Raw genomic sequence first — 20,287 nt, forward strand, 5'->3', positions numbered from 1 at the left:
TGTGCTTCCCTTTACATATTGGGCAATGCAGCCGTATGCAACACATGTCGTAGGCATTGCCAAATGCGTCGCACTGAACGCTCGACGGCTGCAGCAACGCACCCCGCGTTGGAAGCCGGTTTGTTTACACTTCCACGGCCGGTCTCGAGTGGCGCACGACCCTTCCTATATGTTTCGCGACACCGCCGCCAGGGGATGGGCGCATGCGCAGTCGCGTCGTGAAAAAGACTGATTTTTTTGCTGTTTGAGCCATGTTTGAGCTGAGCCGAGCATTGCTTTCAGTACCACTAAGGCCGTTCGGCGGGACGGGCGTGCGATCATGTTGCACGTGAGTAATTTGTTCTTGCTATCTTTTGGCATGCACATACTGAGCAATTGCCTGTTATCTGACACTCGGCATTCCGTTGTCAACTTCCTTGCGCCCGAATATTTTGCGTTAGCAGATAACCCAGGACTAGCATGGAGCCCGCTTGCCCGCCAGTGGACCCAAAGGCCCGGAGGGAAAGACTCATCTGTTTTATCGTAAGTTCTGCTCAAAAGCTCTGTGCAGGTCTACGGAAAAGAGCAAGCGCTGAGCGTGTTTTTATATCTTTTGTCAGCCCAGCCCAACGTAACTCATGGTAACGCATAATTGCCAGCTTTTGCGTGCTCCCGAAAAAAGGCGGGAAACTTTTGACAACAGTCTAGTTGAACCACTAATAAAGCCGGTCGTGAGTTGAACTAACCGTTTGTGCGATGAGTTTTGTACGCGGTCCGATATTTTGTGGCCCCGCGGCTGGGAAAGTGTTGAGTGTTGACTTAATTGCATTTTACAATTGTGTGCTCTTGTTACAATTCGCTTTCTAAAACAGGTGCAAAAATTGTGGCGAGATAAGCGATTATTCTTTGGTGTCTGCAGAGGGAAACATGTTGTTCTTTTAAATTCATATTTATTTCAGACGACAGCACTTGAAAAACTTGCAGGCAGTTTTCTGGTATGCACGGGCCTTGCCGATTCCTGCTTCGAGTCCGGCGTTCACTTGCTGGCGCAGAGGCTGAACAAATGGGACGTTAAAATGCTGAGGCAGCAAAGGCTTTAAGGCGCCACAAGGTGAGCCCTCCACCTTCTGTGATGATTTTAAAATGAGTGCTGTGCCACCTGCACCGAACATCTGTTTTACGTGGGAAAGGTGTTTGGACTTAGGTGGCCAACTATCATGGAGGCAACTGGAAAAGCATGCTTCCTTTTAAGGCCTCTAATCTTAAGACCTTTTTACAGCTGATATTGTAAAGAGGCATTTAAGAGATGAACACTGCGGACAATGTGCATGATGTCCTTTGACTGTTTGGAAGCTTGTGAGGTGCATAAAGCTCACAAGGCACTGTTGTAGTATGCGACAGGTCATTGTGGTGATATTAGAAAAAGACATAGTACAGCACAATGGGACAGAGAAAAGGAGCACACAGGATAAGTGCTCGTCCTGTGTGCTCCTTTTCTTTGTCCCGTTGTGCTGCGCTATGTCTTCTGATATGCTATACCAACAAGCCCAAACTACCACTTTGTTAAGATTGTGGTCATGATAGGTTTATTTGATTTGGCTGCACTCTCTGCACTAGTTCTGTGAAGTTCCACGGTGGTGCCGGTAGCATGCAGTGTCAGTTCAGATGGTTCAAATGCAACTTGGCACTGTCCGCTTCCAAAACGAATGGTCGAGTGCAGGCCCGATTGATAGCCTTGCTGTTGTCACGAAATTGCAGCCAACTGCATGCTGCCGACGCCAACGACCACCAAAATCCTGAAACACTTGGAAGAATTTTCAAGCAGCAAATCGCAAAGAAGTCTTACTATGAACCTGATCTAGGAAATCGTCGTTTCACAGAAGAAAAAAATTGTTGCATGTATACACACAGGCTACTTACGAATTAGCGCTGAAATGCTGCCCATGCAACTGGACTTGACCGCTTAGGTTTTCATTATGACGCCTCAAACAGTCACTCAATTCTTCTATGTGTAGGTTGAAGAAGCAGAGAAGTTATGGCACGTGTTATTTAATGAAATGATGACAGTTATTTGCTGAAAGGTTATGGTTTATGGAGGTTTAATGTCCTAAAGCAACTCAGGCTATGAGGGACGCTGTAGTGAAGGGCTCCGGAAATTTTGACCACCTGGTGTTCTTTAATGGAGCTGCTGACCTGAAGGACATGGGTTCGATCCCGGCCGCGGTGGTCGAATTTTGATGGAGGCGAAATTCTAGAGGCCCGTGTACTGTGCGATGTCAGTGCACGTTAAAGAACCCCAGGTGGTCGAAATTTCCAGAGCCCTTCACTACAGTATTCCTCAGAGCCTGAGTCGCTCTGGGAGGTTAAACCCCCATAAATCAAAGCAATCTGTTTTGTAATGAGGTGTAAGGCATTATTATACACGGATTACACGTGGTATGCCCCTACGGCTGCTAAATAATTTATAACTGAATTTCTTTCTCGTGCTGTTTCAGTTTCAGCAGCTGAACGATGACTGTGACCTTAAAAAGAGGTTGTAGGTCATGTGAGGCGTGAAAAACTGCAATATAATTGGTGCTTCTACATTTGTTGTCATTCCTCCTCTATTGGAAGGCTGGCTTCAGCAGTGCAGTAAATAAAAACGATAAAGCAGCAATTATATCGCAGTTTTTCTATGCCTCTAATGACCTAAAACCTCTCCTTGTCGTCACAGCTCTCATTCGGCTGTTTAAACTGAAACAGCATGACAGAAAAATTCGATTATGAATTATTTAGCGGTCGTAGGCGAATACCAAATCGTGATTCATGCATTGTAGTGTCTTCATTATAAAGAAGAAAATATGCCACCAATATTAGGTCTCTATGCTCCATTAACATGCACTGACATCGCACAATACACGGGCCCCTAAAATTTTGCCTCCATCAAAATTCTAGAGGCCCGTGTACTGTGATGTCAGTGCATGATAAAGAACCCCAGGTGGTCGAAATTTCCAGAGCCCTTCACTATGGCATCCCTCATAGCTTGAGTCACTTTGTGACGTTTAAACCCCCATCGACATTTCAACAAGGAACGGTGATCATTTCATTAAATAACTATTGCCATACCTTCTTCAGTTCTTCAACCTACACATGGGCATTGCCATACTGCTGCACCGCAGCTGCGGTGCAGCAATTCGGCTTTCATTTCATTCATTTCGGCCAGCCTAGAACTCGTACCGCACTAGTGCAGGAAGTGCAGCCGAATGAAAGAGACCTTATGATTATGTGGCTCCTTCCGTTGCATTGGGTCGGCAACAGTTTTTGTCCTAGCATTACATAGAAAGAAGAAAAAAAAGGAAACGTGGGAACATTCACTATTAAGACAACAGCTTTCACCTGCAGACCCCAAATGAACAAAGCCTGCCTGTATACTGAACAAAGCAGCTAGGCTGTCACGTATCTAGCAAGTTATAATTTTGAAGGTGGGCCTCCTGCTTTGGAACTGGCAACGTTTCTGCCCCTAGAGACAAGCAGTGGCGAGAGGCGAGAAGTCGCAGACGAATCTAGGTAGGACAGGTAGCTGAACGAGGAAGTAGTTCCCGTAATTGAAGAATACAAAGAAACACAAGGACGAGACATGTTTTTGTTCTTCCTTCTATGTTTGTCATTTTGTTTTCACAAGTTAACAGTAGATGTTCGTTGTAGTTTCACTTTTTGAGGAAAATGGGGAAGGGGTTGTTCATCTTGAGACATGTAGCCCAAAAGACAGAGCACAGGAGTGGCTCACACATTAATGTTTGCGTTTTGTTCCTACTGTTCTGTGTGCTTGCACCACTAGTCCCCAAATGAGGCATTGACATGATCTTGTGTGGTGCTATGCTGGTAAAGGATGTCTGCTGCATGCATATGGGTGTGTGGCATTCAGTTTCAAGCACCAACACACGGCTTCTAGTGCGGTAGGAATTATGGGAGCAAAAAAACCTCAAGGATGTGGATGAATAGTTTAGCTCTTCTACACGATAGCAAGGCGTGCGAGTTGGTGATACATATTTAAAAAATTAACAGCGCGGAAAACGGGGACTTCAAGGGTACAAAACACAGGACAAGCGCTTGTCCTGTGTTTTCTACCCTTGAAGTCCCCGTTTTCCGCGCTGTTATGCTTTTAACTCTTCAGTTTGCCTTTTCTGAAAAAATTATGTGACAGGAGGTTCTAATACATGTCAGCCCACCCCTCATGTAATACTCCCTTGTGGGCCTTTGAGGTACAAATAATGTACAAATAAATAAAAAAGTAGTGCCCTTTCAAACAGTATAATTTGCAACTTTGGTGCAAGATTTTCAGTGGCTCCTTCAGGGAGTGTTTGTCCAGTGCTTGTAGTAATTGCTTAATGTCACTTGGTCCCAAGAACCAGACAGTTAACCAATTGCCCTTGTGCCTCTTGATGAGAAAATCTGAGAGGTAAAAATAACAATTTACCATCGCTGTGAACAGTAATGAGCTGGATGTATTGCCGAAGAGAATCGAGGTCATCTACTTGACAGTAGTAAGAATTTTGGGTTGGTTAGGGCATAGATGGCTTAACATCATCTTCCGTATCTTAATAGATGCGGCATTGTTGGCGTGTGTAATTAAAAATTTGTTTCGATGTGTGTGTTTCGATGTGAGCTGTCAACTCGGGCATGACGAAGTTGTAAGCTCGACCAGAAGTACCTGTGCTGTTTGAGCTCAGGGCAAGAGCTTTGAGCGAGGCCACTGCACTACGTCCGTGTTGTACATTTGGCTTTCATGGTGCTCCAACTTCCTCCTTCCCCCACCTCTGTTAGGAATGTCGCCATGGGGCCGAGCGAAAGTGGTAGGGTGTAATTAGAGCAGTGGCATGGCCATAAGGTCCATCCGAACAGTACTGCGTAAGTCTGTTTGCTGGATTGGCCCCGCAGCCAGAACTGAGGTGAGTTATGAGTGGGCCACTGTGGAGAAAGATAGTAGAGCAGCGGAAAACATGCCACGAATGATGGAGAGCTATAGTTTGGAGGCAACCTTTGATGCCTTTGTTGCCATTGTGGTCAAAGTTATCTGCGAGACCATCAAGGGCAGCACCTGTTCTGAATGCATCGCATAGCAATAGATCAGAGCTTCAATTTTATAGTTGGATCATGGGCATTACTGCAGGAGGTGTATGAATCGGATCAGATTTCACGTTCAGACGCATCAAATTCAGCAACGTTAGTACTCACAGGTACAGTAAAACCTCGTTAAGGCATACCTCACGGCACTGTGGAAAAACTGTGCAAAGCGGCAATATTGTCACGAAGTCGACGAAGCTGGCAGTGGTGCGGGAACGGAAAAGTCACGTTATAGGCGAGCGGCCATTAAAATCAACTCACTGCCATCATTCATCGCCGCTTATTATTCGGCTGGTCGCCACTTAACATTTGGTGTGAGATGCGGGGTATCATCCCCATCCTGGTCCTGGATCTTCGGAGTCTTCTACCTGCCGTTATCGTCGGCCGTGTGCACCTGGTTTGCCCCGCTGTGCCCCAGCCCGCCGAACCTGAATCGACCTCGCCGCTCACCGCAGTCCCGTCCCCCGCCCTGACCACAAGACACGTTGACATGACATTGCTGCCGCGACCCGAGACGCCGCCCACACGTGAGGACACCACCCCACTGCCCATGCCATTCGGTGCATTCAAGGGCTTCGTCCGTTGGCTACTGGTGACCTGTGTCCCAAGCGCTTCGTCGACTAGGATTCACTCACACATATCTTTCATCGTGGCAGCCAGCACTTCCCCCCCATGCCATTTGTGTTGTACCGTCCTCCTCTGAACCCATCTCCACTGAGCCGTCTCTCCGTCGGTGTGTTCTATTCACTATCGGGATGATCGCTCGGCCTCCCCGGGTCATCATCATCAGCCTTACTACACCCACTGCAGGGCAAAGGCCTCTCCCATGTCTCTCCAATTAACCCTATCCTTTGCCAGCTGCATCCACCCTTTGCCTGCAAACTTCTTAATCTCATCCGCCCACCTAACGTTCTGCCGCCCCCTGCTACGCTTACTTTCTCTTGGAACCCACTCCGTTACCCTTAAAGACCAGCGGTTATCCTGCCTTAGCATTACATGCCCTGCCCAAGCCCATTTCTTTCTCTTGATTTCGACTAGGATGTCATTAACCCGTGTTTGTTCCCTCACCCACTCTGCCCGCTTCCGATCTCTTAACGTTACACCAATCATTTTTCTTTCCATGGCTCGCTGCGTTGTCCTTAACTTAAGCTGAACTCTTTTCGTTAGCCTCCACGTTTCTGCCCCGTAGGTGAGTACCGGTAAGATCATGCTGTTGTACACTTTCCTCTTGAGGGAAATTGGTAAACTGCCACTCATGATCTGCGAGAATTTGCCATATGCGCTCCACCCCATTCTTATCCTTCTAGTTATCTCCCTCTCATGATCAGGATCAGCTGTCACTACCTGCCCTAAGTAGACGTATTCCGGCACAATTTCTAGGCTCTCGCTGCCAATTGTGAACTGTTGTTCTCTTGCTAGGCTGTTGAACATTAACTTGGTTTTCTGCATGTTAATTTTTAGACCCATCGATCTGCTCTGCCTGTCTAACTCGTTGATCATGATTTGCAGTTCACCTTCTGAGTGACTCAGCAAGGCAATGTCATCAGCAAATCGCAGATTATTTAGGTATTCTCCATTTATTCTTATTCCCAACTGTTCCCAATTCAGGCCTCGAAATACCTCCTGCAAACATGCGGTGAAGAGCATTGGCGAGATCGTGTCTCCTTGCCTGACGCCCTTTCTTATTGGAATTTTATTGCTGACTTTATGGAGGACTATAGTAGCTGTGCAGTTGCTATATATATCTTCCAGTATTTTGACATAAGGCTCTTCTACCCCCTAATTACGCAATGCCTGTATGACTGCTGAGGTTTCCACTGAGTCGAATGCTTTCTCGTAATCAATGAAAGCTATATATAGAGGTTGGTTATATTCTGCGCATTTCTCTATCACCTGATTGATAGCGTGAATATGATCTATTGTGGAATATCCTTTACGAAAGCCTGCCTGATCATTTGGTTGATTAAAGTCTAACGTTGCCCTGACTCTATTAGCGATTACCTTAGTAAGTACTTTGTAGGCAACGGATAGTAAGCTGATCGGCCTGTAATTTTTCAAGTCCTTGGCGTCTCCCTTCTTATGAATTAAGATAATGTTTGCATTCTTCCAAGCTTCTGGTACAGTCGAGGTCATAAGGCATTGCGTATACAGGGTGGCTAGTTTTTCTAGCACGATGTCCCCTCCATCCTTCAACAGATCTGCTGTTACCTGATCCTCCCCAGCTGCTTTTCCCCTTTTCATTGCTTCTAAGGCTTTCTTTACTTCATCTTTCGTTACTGGCGGGATGACGCATTGCTGTGCACTGCTGTCTTTCTCTTTAGCGCTCTGATTACATTGGCTACTGTACAGGTCTGTATAGAACTCTTCGGCTACGTTAACTATCTTATCCATATTGCTAATGACATTGCCCTGCTTGTCTCTTAATGCATACATCTGGTTTTTACCTATGCCTAGTTTCCTGTTCACTGTTTTTAGGCTACCTCCGTTCTTTATAGCATGCTCGATTCTCTCCATATTAAACTTCCTTATGTCGGCTACCTTGCGCTTATTTATTAACTTTGATAGCTCCGTTAGTTCTATTCTATCGGTAGTGTTAGATGCCTTCATGTTTTGGCGCTTCTTAATCAGATCTTTCGTCACCTGAGATAGCTTCCCGGTATCTTTTCGAACTGTCCTGCCGCCTACTTCTACTGCGCACTCCGTAATTATTGATGTCAGATTATCGTGCATTGAATTAACATCAAGATCATCTTCCTCAGTTAAAGCCGAATATCTGTTTTGCAGCGCTATCCTAAACTCCTGTGCTTTATCTCTTACAGCTAACTCGTTAATGGTCTTCTTCTTCGCTAGCTTCTTCCGTTCCCTCTTCAAGTCTAAGCTAATTCTAGACCTTACCATTCTATGGTCGCTGCAACGAACCCTTCCGAGGACGGCCACATTTTGAATGATGCCAGGTTTAGCGCATAGTATGAAGTCGATTTCATTTTTAATCTCACCATTGGGGCTCTTCCAGGTCCATTTCCTGTTTTCTCGTTTGCGGAAGAAGGTATTCATGATCCGTAAATTATTTATATCCGCGAATTCGACTAATAACTCTCCCCTGCTATTTCTAGAGCCTATCCCATAGTCACCTACCGCGTGGTCGTCAGCCTGCTTCTTGCCCACCTTCGCATTGAAGTCGCCCATCAGTACAGTGTACTGCGATTTTACTCTATTCATTGCTGATTCTACGTCCTCATAGAAGCTTTCAACGGTCTGGTCATCATGGCTGGATGTGGGTGCGTAGGCCTGCACCACTTTCAGCTTGTACCTCCTATTCAGCCTAATTACTATAGCTGCTACCCTCTCGTTAATACTGTAGAACTCCTCTACGTTGCCAGCTATATCCTTATTAATGAGGAAACCCACACCTAGTTCTCGTCTATCCTCTAACCCGCGATAGCACAGTATGTGTCCGTCCTTTAGTACTGTATACGCCTCACCTGTCCTCCTAACTTCGCTAAGCCCTATCACATCCCATTTAATTCCCGCTAGTTCCTCAAACAGCACTGCTAGGCTAGCCTCACTAGCTAATGTTCTAGCGTTAAACGTTGCCAGGTTCAGATTCCAATGGCGGCCTGTCCGGAGCCAGAGATTCTTAGCACCCTCCGCTGCGTCACAGGTCTGACCGCCGCCGTGGTCAGTTGCTCTGCAGCCGCTGGGGACTGAGGGCCGAGGGTTAATTGGTTTGATCATAGTTTGATCCCCGGGTAGTGTCACTGAAACGACGAAGCTGGCAGTGGCGCGGGAACAGAAAGGTCGCGCTATAGGCGAGGGGCCATTAGAATGATCTCACTGCCATCGTTCATCGACACTTATAATTCGGCTTGTCGCCACGTAACAATATGCCCAAACTGAAAGCAGCCTGAGTATATCCGTTGACCTGGTAAAAGATGATACCTGAGGCATTTCAAAGAATGTGCAGGCGAAACCTTTTAATCACATAGCTACGAGTGCAGCCTCAAAGGTATGTAAGCCAGGTCTCGTGTCCCAGCTGCTCTATTAGGCCGTATTTGAGTGAACAAGCAAGTGTCTAGAACGCATGCAGTTTTTTCCAACAGTAGAAGTTTAGCTGTCTTCAGCTTCCACATAGGCGTTACTTTCATTGGATGGTGTTTTGCCAGTGATGGAAGCAACAGTGTCAATACCAAACTGTGCTGAAGAAGTCTTGGACTGCATTGTCTAATCCATCACCAATCATGCAGAAAAAAAATGAGTCTCCGCATTGCGTCCTCTGCAACAAAATACCTCCTGTAAACAGGGCGTATTTAGGAATACCTGCTCTATTCCGAGGCCTGGATTGGGAAAAGTGGGGATAAGAGTTAATGGAGAATATTTTAGTAATCTGCAATTCTCAGGTGATATCGCTAAGTCACTCAGCAGATGAACTGCAAAGCAAGATCAGTAAGCAGAATGGTGGGTCTAAAGAATTAGAGGAGTATAGACACCTAACTTTTGGGTGCGTGTTTTTTGTTTTTGTTTTTTTATTATTCGAAAATGAAACTGAGCACAATTCAATATGTACAATAATAACTAGACCCATAGCCAGGGGCTAGTTTCGGGTCCAACACAATACAATACAACATATTTGCAGCACGCGGAAACGAACATTTCTATTCCTAAAATGAAAATTAGAACGTTATAAGATTTGCGGAGAAAAAATACAGGAATACAAACAAAACGCTCACAAAAACATATTTCTCTTCGAAACAAAAAGTAAAAATTCATACCATATACTTCACATATTCATCAGGAACATTTTGAGGGATTGTACAAAATTTGTTTCTGTTTTAACCTCATTAGGAATGCCATTCCAGATTAAAACTCCATTCAATTCTAATAATCTTTGCCCGTAAGTATTGTGACAGGCGGGCAAATTGAAATGTTTTGCACTAGCAGCCCTAGTCTCCCTTTTAGGAGTTATAAAGATACTGTGGGGAAGCGGTTCATTGAGCTGTAGTATTTTATGAATTGTCTGGGCTATCTTTAATGTATACATGGAATGGAAAGGTAGAATGCCGGTGGACTTGAAAAGTGTAACGATGCGTAAGGCGTTGTTATACGTGAATTACCACCTGGTATTCTCCTATAACAAATAAATAATTTATAATAGCATTTCTTTCTCGTGCTGTTTCGGTCTCAGTTTCAACAGCCGAATGAGGACTGTGACGCCAACGTGTACTTACAGGTCACGTGAGGCATGAAAAACTACAATATAATCGCTGCTTTCACATTAGTTGGCATTCCGGCTCTTCAGGAAGGCTGGCTTCAGCAGTGCAGTAAATCATAACGATGAAGCAACGATTATATGGGCGTTTTTCGATGCCTCACGTGACACAAAAGCACTCTTTGACATCACAGCAATTGTTCGGCTGTTGAAACTGAAACAGCGTGACAGAAAAAATTCAATTATAAATTATTTAGCGGTCATGGGCAAATATCACATGGTGATTCATGCGCAGTGGTATTTTCTGCATCGTTGTAGAGAAGAAAACATGCCACCAAAATTACGTGTCTATATTCCTTTAGCACGCAGAAAACCAAATGGAAAATGCTCTTGGCCATTCCCTCCAATGCAAATGCTGTGTGGTGTATAATATTGTTACGTGGTGGCTGTCCAAAGAGTGAGTTGCGATGAACGATGGCAGAGATATAATTTAATGGCCGTTGGCCTAGCGCGAGTGCTCTGTAACGCACTACAGCCAGCTTCGTCGTCTTTGTCACAATATTCAATTTTCTCATGAACATTGTCACAAATAGGAAACAGGGTGGTGTGTCATTGTTTGCTTAAGAACTTAAGGCCACTGAGAAGTTCCCTAGGCAGCCGCTGACCACACACCATACGTGGCAAAATACTTTTGAAAAGTAATTAAATTTCATTACTAATTAATTTTCTTTAAATCACAGAAGTAATTACATTACAAATTACTGGTCTCAAAGTAATGACATTGCATTACAATTAGCTGCCTTAAGTAATGAAAATTACTTCGTTTCGATGCTAAAATGTGGCGCATTGGCCATAGCTTGTGCAAAATTTCTAGAGTTATTTGTTTTTGTTTGCACCGCCACTGAGTTTGAAAATGGGCGTCAGAAATTTTTCCCCTTTTTAGTCAATTTGGACTGCCGCTTTGCTGATGTAGATGAGGTCTTTGTAATATCATTCTTCAATCAGAAGTACATTGTTCAATGTGTAATATGGTCCCACCATCCTGATTTTGAAGAATTTGTCATCCGCGTAAACAGCGGGAGTGCAGTGACTGCTTATCCACGCATCATACCAGAAGTGCATAGGCGTGCGAGAAGCTGCCAATTCTGCTGTTCAATTGATTTGTTCTGTAGGCAAGTTGGTGAAAATACATTGCATGTAGCTGGGACGCTGTTGCCTATCTTGCCCTTGAGTTAGAAATACGGCCTCAGATGAGGCCACAAAAACCCGACAACTCGTGGCCAACTTTCCTACACATGTAAGTTGAGACTTTTTGTCAGTGTCAAAGTACTCAAAGACGTCAAAGTACTTGCTCAAGCACTCGCAGTGCGTCTGCGTGAAGGTGCCATATGGCATGCCTTGGTCATCGAGCTCTCCTGGTGGCCATGCAGTGCGTTTGTGTGTGAGACCTTATGCAGTGCAGGGAGATGCGTAGCAGTCCTGTGACTGATATGCAGACTCTTCACCAAGGCAGTGCTGACGCCTGCGCGCACCTCTCGTCCGCGTGCTTCCCTGGGGTGCTGGCTATTACTACTTGCACGCTTTTAAGGCATAAGCCTTAAGTGGCACATTAACATCGATACCCGGCGTGTTGTCGATGTCCAGGAAAAGTGGTCCATAACCCCCAATGACATCGTCAGCAAAGAGAAAAATTTCTTCCAAGGGTGCAGAGAATTGAACCCAGGGCCTTCAAATTACGAGGTGATCACACAACCCATCGGCCACAATACCGCGTTGTTTCTTGGCAAGTAATGATTCATTTAATGTATGTGTTGCCCTATGACTATAAGCTTGAGTAGGTGTGTCACTAGGAGGGAAGGAAACAATATAAATTAAAAAGTGAATGTTTTTCGCCTTCAAAGCATGAAAGTAGTCTCTAGTGTGTCCGTAATTTATTCTTGCTTTGGGAGTCGCCGCGTTGGCTTATTGGTTATATCGTGCTCGGCTGCTGACCCAAAAGACTCTAGTTTCATCCCGTCTGCGGCAGTCTCATTTCGGTGGAGGCGAAATGCTATAGGCCCGTGTACTGTGCGATGTCAGTGCACGTTAAAGAACCCCAGGTGGTCAAAATTCCCGGCGCCATTCACTATGGCGTCCCTCATAGCCATAGTCGATTGCTTTGGGACGTTAAACCCCCATAAACTGCATCTTTGCTTTGTATACGCTCATCTCCCAAACGCGAGGCCAAAGCATGGCAGATACGAAGAGAAGCATGGACTCGGTATGCAGCAAAAGTAATATTGCTAGTAACTGATTACTTTTCCGTGAAATTACTGCTTGAAAGTAGTTCATTACATCACTAAATTACCAGGCCACAAAAGTAATGAATTACATAATAAATTACCGAGAAAAGTAATTTAATTACTGTAAATATATTACAGTAATTTTTTGCCGGTCTGCCCGTGACTGTCTCTATGTCCAGGTTTGGCGCCATTTCCTAATCCCTGGCATTTATTAGCACTTTCACTTCAATAAAACTTTTGTGAATGTGCTGGCGCAAATTTTGAAAAGTTCCTTTGCTAGCGCTTGCAAGTTGTTTCCATATTTTTGTTTTCCATGGGGGTGAAGTTTCATGGCATGTCCAGTCCGTCAACTATTTCTTACTGTTCTCAGATTTGTCCCGTTACACTTGTACATTGTGGAAGAGCCGCAGCTGCTCTTAAGATGCTTTGTGTCATTGCCTTTGTGCAGGGCAGCAGCGGCGTCTTCTCCGCAGTGCTCAGTTGCATGTGGGCAAAGCATCCAAAAATGATGACTAGCTTGGCTGGTATTTTCTCTTGGTCTCTGAATGCATCATGTTGTCAGAATTTGGCAAACTTATGGACATGTATACCAGGGAATCGTTTCAAAAAGTTATCCAGGATTTGTATTGTGAATAAAAATAGCACAACGCGCATAATTTTTCGTTTTGTGATACTGCAGATTACACGAACCAAGAACAGAACAGCAAGGTTCTACTGTATTTCTTTGAAGGGCTGTGACGGTTTTAAAGGGTGTCTAGCAATCTAGAATTGTCCAGAGGAATTTCGTTTACCTGGAAAATTCTGGCAGTTGTGAGGGATAGCATCAAGAAAGTGGTCAGGTCTCGGAAAAGGACGGACTGAAATTAACGCAGAGGTCTGCTGCGAGTTTTAACGATACTGTGAGTGTCCAGCACACGGTCCGTTCTTATTGGCATGACATAGTTTTGCTTCTAATGAGTATTAGGCATGGCAGCCTGCCTGTTTTATCTGTCTTTTTCTTGTCTTCAATTAAGTGAGCATTGTATATACCGTATTTACGCACATAATTTGTGCACTTTTTATTCAGAAATTAGGGCTCTAAGAAGGGGGTGCGCAAATTACGCGGGGATTTCGCGAGCGCGACTTAAACTCCACAAAGGTCATAACGCGCAATATAGGTATAGTGTATGTTGCTGCGTACACGTCAGCACCCGAACCCGCACCCTACGCTGGCCGGCCCCCGAAAAAAAACCCAGCCAATTGTTCGATAGTTCCAGATTCCGTAAGTTTGCTTTCGCAACTTCGTCTGGGAAAGCAACCGCGAATCAATAAATCAATTATCAGACCACACAATTATTTAACAGTACCGCGCGAGTATCGACCAAACTGCTTGTCAGCGCCTTATCACGGCGCGCAGCTGAGAAGCCAGCGAGAATAACCACATGCACACAAGTTTGCTGACACAACGATTGTCGTCTATGGACAAACTTGTGCGCACGCGGTTATTCTCGCTGGCTTCGCCGCTCCGCGCCATGATAAGGCGCTGACAAGCAATTTGAAACTTGCCGTATAGTTGTGATATCCCATCGCAAGACACGACCGAACAAACAAACACAAGCCGTCAGAGCGACAGAGAAAAGCGTAGCCGGCAGTCGAGTCACATGCATCAGCCAAACAAACAGCGGTGTTGGCTCTTCTATCAGCTGCCGATCCTCCCTGAAAGCGCTGCTGACCGTTCCGAGTGGCGATGCCGCTGGTGCCACCGCGATTGTAACAGCGGTCCTGCACCACCATGAATGCCCAGTGCACTATAGATTCAAAAAGCCTTCCGAACAAACACACGGAATAGCCGAATGCTACTGGTTAGAGCCCGCGTGCATGATGGTGGTCTAGCGCAGCACGGTGCGTAAAATATGCGAGTAAAAAAAAATTTTTTGTAAACCCGAGTGATAAGTTAAGGGTGCGCAAATTATGCGTGTAAATACGGTACTAGTTGGTTCTGTACAGGTTGCCACACTCCTCATTAAGTTTGGTCTGGTGCATATGAATAGACACAGCTACGTTCAAAAGTATTTTCTGTGGAAAAAGCCGTAGTCATAGGAATGTGCAGAATTCATGCGCTTTCAGTATACTGATGTGAGGTGCCACGCCACCCCAATGTGGCATCAAAATCGATCTGTAAATCTGGCTCTCAGGCCTCGCCAATCTTGTAGGCTATTGCAGAAACAAACAGAGGCTAGTTTCTCTGCGGTTCGAGCTGTGATGACGAGGTCGTAGAAAGCTGTTACTTTTTGTGGAAATGCTTGGTGCGTGTCCTGTGGCATTGCTGCTATCGAAAGGGGTGCCAGAGTGTGCCTTCATTGGAAAGGCAGTAAAAGGCAGTGGTTCTCAGTGATGAGCAAACCAACCTTTGTCAGCCCTCTTGTTCAAGGGTTCCTTCTTGAAAGCCTGAAATATTCTTTTGCAGTACAATGAACAGTGTAAGCATGCAGAGTGTTCCGTTTAGAAATTTTCCAGAATTTTCTCAAAGTAGAGTTGTTTGTTTCTTTTGTGAAAGCACATGTATGTCAGCACATATGGCCACCACTCTTATGAACCATTAAAAGAAAGCAAAAACTTGTGAGCATAATTTTAACAAACTTCCAAATCTAAGAGTCCGGATCAGTCAGCCACTTTTCGTCCAGTGAGAAGGAAAACAGCTGCTGAAATTTCAGCACAGATTCCTAGTTGAAATGTGCCAGCATCTGTGGGTCCGTTACGGCCAGGGATTCCAGTGTGGTAAACCCATACACAAGAGTTAAGTGGGCCATGTCCCGTTAAGAATGCTGCATCTGGGGCAGCATTCCACAGCTGGAGGTGTCACAAAAAAGTGTATAAGAGGTCGTCTTGTTAATGCTCTCACTCTTGTTGTAGCTTAAGCTGTTGTTCATCGATTTTTTGTCATTAATGTTTCTCAACAATGCCACATCACGTCATACGCCTTTTCAGTGTCTGAACTGTGACAAGAGATCTCCACCGCAGCCGTGGCCTCATGCTTGAGTGCTCGCCTCGGCTACGGGAGGTCGTGGGTACGATTCCCGCGGCCTCCGGTCCACCAGCCAATTAATCCAATAGGAACAGGCGGTCCCTCGGCCTAGTGATCGGCTCTCCAGAGCTGCACTGCGTGGGAAGGATAGCCTGCGCCTCAAAATTCCCGTCAAATGCGGGCACAAAAACGTCTCCACGTGGTTAAAACCCGCAGTCCAAAACTCTCGCCTTGTGCCAGTTACAAAACTCACAACGTTCACTTCTCTAGCCTCAAGATAGATTTGACATAAGCACTCTCCGCTCACAAACCCCCTTCGAGCAAAGTGCGGCGGTATTTGATTGCTACCGTTGTGGCTGGCTCACACGCATCAGCAGGTGTGCATGACGGGTTAAAAAAAAGATGGGCTTCTACCGCACGAGGTGGATTTAGGGTTGCTTGACGGCGGAACTTATCTCCGATCCATCAAGGCAACGGTTTGGTCGAAGACCCTTCTCCCAAGCATCTCACCCTAGATAAGCCGAGCACCATGGCAGGGAAATGTTAAAACCGGTGGGTACCCGGCGGCACTGAGAATCGAACACAGCACCTCCCGAATGTGAGGCGGATGCTCTGCCACAAGGTCGCGCTTCGGTGCTATGATCTTCGCCAAAACGCCGAGAAATGAAAAGCCGAAAGATTGTCATTCGGCAGCTTACGAAGTCAAGCTGTCATGTTTTTTACTGAACACAGTTATAGCTCAGGCTAATTGTACCATTCTACATGATTTTCCCTCATTCATTGAGACGCTCAGTAAGCTTTAGGATGCGATAAATTATGAAGAGAAAAGAAATATTCGTATATGTTTCTTTTCATCACTGCATTTTGTGGGAACATGTTTGTATTGTAATTTCAAATGTTTTATTATTTGAACTACTCGAAAATAAAGCATATCGCAGTACTGGCCGGCATTTCGAAAGGCCCTGATATGCACACCATGTGTACGAGAGCAGACGATGCAGCAGTCCCTGTGTCATTACTTTTGGAACCCACATGACCAGTGTTGCTGCTCTTCCTCGGGAGTGACGTCGTAATGCACTCCGACACTCAGAAACCGAAATCGCTCAGTATAAATAATGCGGTAATATTTAATGTTCATATTTAAATTGCGGAGCACGTATCACGCGCTGGGTGGGAGTATGCAATGCTTGAAACTAAGAACACTCTAACCAAAAATTTGATGTCTCCGCTCCTTTAAGGTTTTTGGTTTAGCATATGGAGCTTGTGAGCTTCTGTGTGCCAGCGTCAGAAGCCTTTCAGAAACCCTTTCGTTGATTGTCTTGACTGTTTTTATTCATTCTTGGTCTCTGGCTTGTACACACTTCTTTTTGTGTGTGGTTTCTCTGGCACATCTTGAACAATGTTCCTTTTATTCTTTTTTTTAAGGATCTTTCTAATGTCCATACGCAAAACCACTACAGGAGTGCGTGGGCTGCTGCTGTAGCTTGTTGGGAGATCTTTTTATCTTTTTTCCCTCATATGCATTCCATTTTTTGTGTATTTGTTTGTGGGTTTCTCTTAGTGGTTTATTAGTTGCATTTTATTGTTCTGAGCTTGCATACTTTTTTCTCTTTTCATGGCATCCAACCCTGTGTATGACTGACACTAGTGGAGGGACTGCAGCAGCCGACCTTGCATGGCGCGGCAATCTCTGGTCCAAGGCACCTATTCCCCGTTTTAGGCTATTGGCTCAAGGCTGTGCCCACAAGTCTGCACCTTGGCCTACAGGCAGAGTCGCATTAGGCCCACGTCGGCCAGGACTTCCTTGCCAAATAAAGTGTTCCTACCGACACGCCTTGTCAGTAATTGATGAAGCGTATGAATATATGAGTAACAACTTCGTTGGCCGTATAGAAAATCCGTGTTACAAAGCAGTTTTTTTAAGCCCATGCCCAGCCACCACATTGTTTCCTTTGAGCAACCTACTCATCTTTGAGGTAAGTGCTTGCTGTGTGTCGCATCACAGTCTGAAGTGTTGCTGCAGAACCGCATATTGCCTTCATGTTTATGCCATTGCAGCAGGAAATGCTTCACAAAGCTAATGAAAAAAAAAAATTTCGCCAACATACAGCTTTGAGACAACTGCTAAACGGGTGCCGAAGCCCACTGAACATTGTAATTGAGGCCCTTTGAATTGAATGTTCTTTGTAGGGATTTTACAAAGGCAAGATAACAGTCCTAGCAGTTTTGGGTGCACAAACTGGGTAATATCAGGCTTTAACTGCTAACAAGAGGCCCTAAATATTCGCTAAATTTGATTTATAGTCTTCTCTTACTGTTGTAACCTATCTTTCCTCAAGCAGAACGGTAGCTGAGTGAATTCGCATCACCTGTTAATGTCAGATTTTTTCTTTTCTCAGCTGCTGAGGGCCATTATTGCCAGAGGGGTATGTAAGGTGTGTACTGTAGACAGGTAAATCGCTTAATTCAAACCGACGGTATTTACAAACTGGCACTTCGCTCCCGTCAAAATCGCGTATTTCAGTGCGACAAAGCTGCCGGTAATGTAAGCATACGCAACGGCCGTAGAGCTTACCTGTCCTGACCGATGAAGCATGGCAATGCAGCGCGCTGCATGTGGCCATCGTGGAGAACCACTCGTCTACTACCCCTGTCACACGGTGTCTTCGAAGTGCAGTTTCTCTCCCCAGCTGCGCTCCGGTTCCTGCCACGACGTGGGACCAGTTTATTTTACCGTATGCGGGGCCTATCGTGTTGAATGCGCCGCTGACAGTGCTGATGAGCGGTCGCATAAGAATGAAAAGACCTGTACCGACCCATGGTCGGGCTCCCAAATTTATTCCGAACTCTACGTAAAGAACTATTTTCGGTCCCCTTACCCTTTGTTTCTAATCAGCATAGTTTGAACAAATTTCCGGTCGCTTAATAGTTAGAAGTATCGAGGCGTCGAATGCCTGACCGTTGGTACGTGGCCACGTACATACTTCCCATCCATGACGCGCGCACAATTTGTCCCTAAACGTAATGGCCCTTGGATATATTGTCTTCATGTTCAAAAGACGTCGCAAATCTCGAAAGTTTATTACAGCGACAAATTTATATATAAGACTGCTCAAAGGGAACACGGCTACAAAACCACCGCCGCACGCCGCTCTTAATTCAGTTCCAATAGATTGACCAAAAGTTTGAGCTATAAAAGCGAGCACGAAACAACGAGATTTCACTGTGCGAGTGTGTGTTTGAGGACGGATCGCGCATAAAAGGTTTTACCACTAAACGCACTGATCATAGTGCTTGCATGCGGCACACCAAAACGGTGATATCAATATAAGATGGAATTCCGCATCTGGCGCTTCTAGCCCTCGCAATGAAAAGAGGCAGGATTAATTTTTCCCTTTGCAAAACAAGCATCCAGTAGAACCCGCTGTTACGTTCGCGGTTGCTGCGTTTTTCCCGGTACGTTTTGTTTTTTATTCATATGAGCCAAATAGTCCAGCTGCCACAGAAGCCCCTTCAACTGAAACTCGATCGCCTATATCTGTCACATAATGCAATTGTTGTATAATTCTCTTGTCGTACTTCGCGAAAGTCATCTCACGATGGTAGTTTACGCCGTCCCGGAATTCGTTCAATGCGCGCGTAATGGCGACGCCGGCCAGGAAAAGCGATACTATACACGTACTCTATATAGGCACCTGTTCGCCGCTGCGTTCGGGGACGTCTGGAAGCACCCAGGCCAACGCCAACACACAGACCATGTGATTTTTTGTGCATCTGTTGGCACAGTTACATCGACGCTGCGACGCTAGCGCGAACGACAGCACAAAAACTAAACTATGCCGCGGCAAACGGCACAAACAGCGCTGTACGAAATGCGCTTGCGTGGGTTCGCTCCGACAGTTTTGTTTCTGCCATCCGCTTTATTCTTGTCGCCTGCGCCTTAAAGTACACAATTTCTAGATTCCAATATAGAGATGATTCTATGGGACTAATGCGGCCACCGTGATAGCAGCGAAGAAGCGCACGCGTACCGCATCGTCGCACGCTCCAGGTATGCTCCCTCTTCATTGCTCAATACCTTCCACAGACAGCTGCTCAGGCTAACTGAGACTCGTCGCAGTGCGTTTCTGAAGGACGGTATTTGCTTATGTCAGCTTTGTCCCCCTTTCCCTTATATATCATGTTCATTCTACTTGATCGCCATTCATTGGGGGCTTTGCCATCCACTACCATTTTTTTCACTACCTCTATTAATGTTTTCTTGGATTTTGGTCAAAGCTTCTTTATTAATATAATCGGAATACCATCTGGTCCTGTCGACGTGTCACTAGCAACCTTCTTCTCTTGTCATAACGCGAGCGCATGGTTGCGCTCTCTGGAGGGCCACCGCGTCCGACACGGCCGCGCATCGAAGCAATACCACCTAGACTAGCTCAAGGCCTCCGCACGCGTCCGTGAGGTCACACACAGCAGATGGGCCTGGAAGTCAGCTTCACCCCACGCGGTGTTTCCGGTTGCCCGTCGCGCACCCATTTCTCAAAATACTGCGTGTTTTGTGCCAGCGTAATATTAGTATTTAACGGTTTCTGATTAGAATATGCATTCTTCAGGAACAGGCGGGAACGCGAAATAATCGACGCCTTCGCTATGCATGTTGCTCCAGATAAGCAATGCGTCAGCTCCGCTTCGGTGCTGTTAGGGAGAACTGAATTA

The 20,287-nt window shown here is 45.6% G+C and overlaps 1 long non-coding RNA gene across 1 annotated transcript; it reads left to right on the top strand.

The window, feature by feature from the left end:
- The first annotated feature begins 401 nt into the window (after positions 1 to 401).
- Positions 402 to 17,290, top strand: LOC144112042 (uncharacterized). Its single transcript, XR_013310179.1, has 3 exons — positions 402 to 522; positions 939 to 1,090; positions 17,223 to 17,290. It is a non-coding gene; the product is annotated as an uncharacterized LOC144112042 (long non-coding RNA).
- Positions 17,291 to 20,287: the final 2,997 nt, after the last annotated feature.

This window comes from Amblyomma americanum, unplaced genomic scaffold (assembly GCF_052857255.1).
Source record: "Amblyomma americanum isolate KBUSLIRL-KWMA unplaced genomic scaffold, ASM5285725v1 scaffold_30, whole genome shotgun sequence".
Taxonomy (NCBI): Eukaryota; Metazoa; Arthropoda; class Arachnida; order Ixodida; family Ixodidae; genus Amblyomma; species Amblyomma americanum.